Raw genomic sequence first — 6,961 nt, forward strand, 5'->3', positions numbered from 1 at the left:
CTGAGCATTTCCAGCATTTTCTCTTTTTATTTCAGATTTCCAGCATCCGCAGTTTTTGCTTTTTGACTCTTCTTGCCTGAAGTGAGCTGTACGTTGTTAATTTTTTGTGAGTGGTTTATAAATGAAATATGAACTTACCTTATTTAAAGTTGTTCTTCTGAAAACAGTGCTCTTCATAGAGTCATCAGATTCTCTATGTGATGGAGATTACTGTTTATAAGACTTACTTCTGTTCTTTGCACAACTCATCAATGTCCGCTCCCATTCCCAGAACAACCACAACTTGGAGTCAAAGTGTCAGCAAGTTCTGTGAGTACACCTCTGCCCCAGTGATAGGAACCCCATTGTGGAAAAGTTCAATAAGAACAATGATTTCAGATATGCAATGCTAAAAATCTTCCCATGTTAGATTAAAACATTTGTACACTCTCTGTTCTCTTGCAGCAATGTGATATTTCCAGCTCCCACACAAAAGTGATAATTGTTAGTCTAGTATCAATCTGTGGGAAGGTTTGTTATGTGAAGGCACAAGGACTGGGAGTTGCAAAGTTGAGAATTTAGGATCCTTGAATCTAGAAGGAGAGACAATATTTATTCCATCAGCAAAGGCTGACTTTGAATCCTGCAGACAGTGGGCTGATGCACAACAATTCTAACTCCCCATCCGCTGTTGCAATTTATATCACAGCAAGCTGAATTCCTATGACATTGCTCATGTCCATTTGGGTTTAAAGCACAATTAGAGGTTTCTCCAGTGAGGTGGGGCTGAGAATAATCCTTCACTTTAATGCCCAAAGAGAAACAGTCCCAGGAAGAATGTGTTGAGGTTCATTGGAAGAGAGGTTTAGTTGCTAATGAATCCTTGATTTCTGCCACTGAGTGGGGGCCAAGTTAGTGAAAGTCTGAAGAACCAATAGGAAATCATTTGGTTCACCTTTCGTGTTACGTGCTCTTGCTCTACATGTGACACCTGAAATGTAACCTGTGTAAAGAGCCATATGGCAAGGAAATACACAGTTCAGTGGGTAAGAACATCTGCTGTTTGATAAGCTCAGGAGTGGTATAAAGGAATACTATTAAATCTGATTATTTTACAAAGTACTTGACTTTGTTTACTATTACAGACTTTTATCTATTTTAACTGTTTCAATCCATTGAAGTATCAAATTTGACAAAAGTTAGAACTGATTGACAGCTCTGTCATATCACATGGCTGTTACAGGAAATTAAACTGTATGTATGTCATTGATTTCAATGCAATAAGCATTGCAGCACAATATTAAAAATAAACTATAATAAACAAGTTTACTGTTTCAATACAGCTCATTTAATATTTCAATTACTCAACTTATCAAGGATAGAAAGAATCATTGGATCAGCCTTCTTGACAGTGAACCCACGGAAAGCGACTGGTCCAGATGGAGTCCCTGGCCATGCACTCAGATCCTGCCTGGACCAGGTGGCGGGAGTATTTGTTGATATCTTTAACCTATCCTTAGAATGATCTCAAGTCCCTACCTACTTCAAAAAGACCATTATCATCCTCGTGCCAAAGAAAAAATCAGGCAACGTGCCTTGATGACTACTACCCAGTGGCTCTGGCATCCATCATTATTTGATTTGATTTGATATATTGCTGTCATGTGTACCGGGTGGTCTTACATGCTTTACAGGCAGATAGTACTATATAAGTGCATCAGGATAACACGAACAGAGTGCAGGATACAATGTTACAGCTGCCAAAATGGTGGTGCAGAGTGAGATCAATGTTCACATTAAAGAGGTAAATGCAAAAGTCTGATAACAAAGGGATATAAGTTGTTCTTGAATGTGTTTGTATGTGTATGCAAACTTTTATATCTTCTGCACAATGGAACAGGGTGGAAGAGAGTATAACAGGGTGGGAGGGAGGGATCTTTGATGTTGGTTGCTTTCTTGATGAAGCCAGAAGTATAGCTGGAGTCAATGGATAGATAGAAGGCTGGTTTGCGTGGTGACTGGGCTGTTTTCACAACTCTCTGTAGTTTATTTTGGTTTTGGGAACAGCAATTGCCGTACCACACTGTGATGCATCCAGATAGAATGCTTTCTATGGTGCAGCAATAAACATTTGCTAGAGCCTTTACGGACATGCTTCCAGAGGAAGTAGAGGCATTGCTGAGCTTTCTTCACCATAGCGACAATGTCGGTGGACCAGGACAGATTGTTGGTGATCATCACTCCCAGGAACTTGATGCTCTCGACAATCTCTACCTCAGTCCCATTGATGCAGACAGGGACGTACCCTCCACTTCACTTCCTGAAGTAATTAACCAGCTCCTTCATTTTGGTGACATTGATAGAAAGATTGTTTTGTTTGTACAGGTCCATAAACCTCTGAAAGTGACAACACAGGTGGATAAAGTGGTCGAGAAGGCATACAGTATGCTTGTCTTAATCGGCTGGGGCATTGAATGTAAAATTAGTAAGTTATGTTACAGCTATACAAGAGTTTTAGTCAGGCCACATTTAGAGTATTGCATGCAGTTCTGGTCACCACACTATCTATCTAAAGGACATGGATGCCCAGGAGAGGGCGCAGAGAAGGTTTACCAGGATATTATCTAGTCTGGAGGGTTTTAGTTATCAGGTGAGGTTGGATAAATTCAGATTGATACATGAGACCTGACTGAGGTCTGCAAAATTATGAGGGGCACAGATAGGATGGATATTCAGTGGGTTTTTTTCCCCAGGGTGGAAAGGTCAACTACAAGAGGGCACAGGTTCAAGGCGAGAGGAGAAAGGCTTAGGGGAGAAGTGTGGGGAAAATCTTTCACCCAGAGGGTGCCTGGACTGCACTGCCACGAGGTGGTGGAAGCAGGCATTGTTTCAGGTGTACCTTGATAGACACATGAACGGGAATGAACAGAGGCATACAAACTGTGTGTGGGCAATAAGTAACAGGTCTACATAAAGAACAGGTATTGGTTCAGGCTTGGTGGGCCAATGGGCCTGTTCCTGTATTGAATTGTAATAAAAGCTTTTAAGCACCCTATCTCCATCCTGTATTCTGAGGTGTCTTCGTTTGAGATCCAACTTACATTATGAAGTGCTTTGAGAGGTTAGTAATGGCACATGTCAACTCAAGCTTCCCAGTTTGCATTGATCTGATATAATTTGCCTACAATAGGTCCGTGGCAGATGCCGTCTTCCTGACCTGACACTCATCCCTGGAACACTATGTTAGATTCCTATTTATTAACTTTAGCTCTGCCTTCAGTACCATAATTCCAACAAAACCCATCTCCAGACTCGAAGACCTAGGACTCTGCTCTCCCCTCTGTAACTAGATCCTCAACTTTCTGGCCCATAGATTGCAAACAGTAAGGATGATGACAACACCTCCTCCACGATCATCTTCAACACTGGTGTCCAGCAAGGTGGGTTACTCAGTCCCTTACTATACTCTTTTTTACACTCAACTGTTGGCCAAATTCTGCTCTAACTCCATTTACAAATTTGCTGATGACACCGCCGTAGTGGGTTGATCAATGATACTGAGTACAGGAAGGAGATAGACAACTTACAGCCATGGTGTAAAGACAACAATCTCCCCCTCAATGTCAGCACAACAAAGGAGCTGGTCATTGACTTCAGGAAGCAGAACGGAAGACATGCCCCTGTCTGTATCAATGGTGCAGAGGTGGAGGTGGTCAAGAGCACAGAGGAAATATCACCAAAAAGTCTAACTTGGTCCATCCATATCAACACTACAGTCAAGAAAGCACACCAACACCGCTACCTCCTCAGAAGGCTAAGGAAATTTAGCAAGTCCACGAAGACTCTTCCCAATTTTTATAGATGCATCATGAAATGCATCCTGTCTGGATGTATCACTGTTTGGCACAGCAACTGCTCTGCCCAAGAAATTACAGTTTGGAATGCAGCCCAGTCCATCATGAAAACCAGCCTTCCTTCCATTGACTCTGTCTACACTTCCAACTGCCTTGGGAAAGCAGACAACAAAATCAAAGACCCCTCCCACCCCAGTTATACTCTCTCCCACACTCTTCCATTGAGCAGCAGATACAAAAACTTGAAAACACTTACCTCCAGGTTAAAGGACAGTTTCTTTCCTGCTGTTATCAGACTTACAAATAAATGGCTCATGTATTAAAGTTGATCTTTCTCTGTATCTATCACACTATATTCTGCATTTTGTTCTATTATCCTGATGTACTTATGTAAGGTATGATTTATTTTGTTGGCATCCAAGCCAAATCTTCTCACTGTACCTCAGGACATGCGACAATAAAAAAAATCAAATCAAGTCAAACCTTTCTCTTTAGTATTTCAATCACTTTTAGATCAAGGTTCTGCCCCCATTTAAAACATGGGAAATTAAAAGCATCACAAATAGTGAACATGAACAGCTGATGAAGTGATTTTTACACCTTCAGAAAAATGCTTGTCATGTTGATTATCAAAGAAATTGCTAAAGCCCTGGCATCTGATGTAAAAGAAAGACATTGAAATTAGTTTCTCACACCCAAACAAAAATGCTTGTTAAAAGGAAACGTTTGCAATCTTGGTCAATTTTGAAGTTCGGCAAAATGTTAAACTTGGAGAAAGTGAGGACTACAGATGCCGGAGAGTTGAAGAATGTGGCATTGGAAAAGCAGCATCCTAGAAGCAGGAGAAATGACATTTTGGGCATAAGCCCTTCATCAGGAATGTGGGGTTGGGGACTGAGAGATAAATGGGAGAGGGTGGGGCTGGGAGGGAAGGTAGCTGCGAAGGCAATAGGTAGATACTAGTGGGGTGATGGTGATAGGTTGGAGGGGAGGGTGGAGCGAAAAGTGGGAAGGAAGGTGGACAGGTAGGACAATTCAAGAGGTGGTGCTGAGTAGGAGGTGTGGATGTGGGATGAGGTGAGGTGAGAAGAGGAAACTGGTGAAATTGTTAAATTTGTCAACCAAACCTTCTCTATATCTTGCATGAGCAAGTTGCTGTTAGTGAACAAAAAAGCCTTGACTTATGTGAAGGAGGAAACTCACTGTGAATCCCATCAATGTGAAGAATCTAAATAAGGAAATGTCTGCTAGTATATTTGGGCGGCACGGTGGCACAGTGGTTAGCACTGCTGCCTCACAGCGCCAGAGACCCGGGTTCAATTCCCGACTCAGGCGACTGACTGTGTGGAGTTTGCACATTCTCCCCGTATCTGTGTGGGTTTCCTCCAGGTGCTCCGGTTACCTCCCACAGCCCAGAGATGTGCGGGTCAGGTTAATTGGCCATGCTAAATTGCCTGTAGTGTTAGGTAAAAGGGGTAAATGTAGGGGAATGGGTCGATGGCGGGTCGGTGTGGACTTGTTGGGCCGAAGGGCCTGTTTCCACACTAAGTAATCTAATATTTGATTCGCTATCAACTCTGGTTCAGAGAAAGAGATTCATGATTTAAATTATTTTTCAATCCCAAAAATTTCTTTAAAAATCTCCAAACAATAACCAACATCTGAAAGAATCAAATTTCACATCTGGAAATATTAATTTTCAGAGGCACAAGTTATCAGGAATTAAAGCTTATTACATGACTGAAAGAATGCTTTTTTAGAGTCAGCTGATCCTGTCATGACCACTGCCAGTTTCAGAGTGCTTTACAGAAAATGGTTAATTTTTTTGAAGTATAGTCTCTGAAACACAGCAGCTAATATGCCCTCAGCAAACATTCACAAACAGGAATGTAATAACAGCCAGACAATGTTTTTTTTTCTGATGTTGGTACCTATAAGGATCTATACCTGGCCAGCCAAATATTCCAATGCCCATTTATTCTGAGTACGAGTCCTGGAATAGATAGAGTACTTCCAAAACCTCAGCAGCCACTTCTCTCAAAAGGTCATTATTGACAAGTAGATCTATCACTGGTTCAGCTGAACCAGATCCACTTTGTACAGATTAAGTTGAGACAACAAAGAGCTCTTCAGCTGACCAAAGCTTTTAGTTTACAAATCAGCTGCCATCACCACAATCCAAGACAGCAGCACTGAGACCTGGAATCTGAGTACTCAAGAAATACAATTAACAATGTCTCCGCCACATCCTTTGGATTCAATGGGAGGATGGTCATAACCTCTAGGTGCATTTACGCAAAACTCCTACAAAATCAGGTAGACAGTCTGGCTATGTGTCAATTGTACCTTAACTCTCAAAAGACCACGTTCCAGTGGAGGCCAAAGAAAACCCTCCAAATACACGGAGGCTTTCCTAGAAGGGCAGCAGTATTTGCATTAATAACACAGAGGCATGTGCTACTTCCTGTCTCTTCCTTGACAACCCCATTTTACTTTCACTAATCTCTTCTTAGAAACCCATGGAAGCTTTCACCATCTACTTTTAGGGCTGAATTTTTGTTTTGGCTAAGCTGAGCTGCATTAAATTTTTTGAATGATTTCTCACCATGAAGTTGAGCAAATTCTCTCTATATATCTTATCGAACTCACCTCATTAATTACCTATCCATCTCTCATATCCAGTTTTGACCTCATCTGACCATGCATTGTTTCCAGAACAACTTACCACTCCCTGAGGATCCTGGAATTCACTGGCTTCAGAAAAGACACCATCACTCTGCCTATCTTACATAGTTCATTATTTGCCCAGGACATAGACAGGGGGTAATCAGTGTCTCTGAGTGGGCTGGGACCTGGATCTCCAACTGCAATGTTCTCGTCTCCCAGTGACCAGCAGAGAAGGCCCCGTCACCAGGCTTGAGGTTACACATCCACTCCCTCCACCACAGGTCAGTGCAGTCTCAGTGTCTGGAGGAATGTGGTCATCTTCCGCTTGGCAACCTTGCAGTCCTCCGGACTCAATAGAGTTTTAATTTTAGGGCCTGAACTCCCCCATGTCCTCCCCCAACACCAGGCCTTGTTTTAACATAGGAGAAAGTGAGGACTCCAGGTGCTGGAGATCAGTGTCA

Source organism: Hemiscyllium ocellatum, chromosome 39 (assembly GCF_020745735.1).
Source record: "Hemiscyllium ocellatum isolate sHemOce1 chromosome 39, sHemOce1.pat.X.cur, whole genome shotgun sequence".
NCBI classification, from domain to species: domain Eukaryota; kingdom Metazoa; phylum Chordata; class Chondrichthyes; order Orectolobiformes; family Hemiscylliidae; genus Hemiscyllium; species Hemiscyllium ocellatum.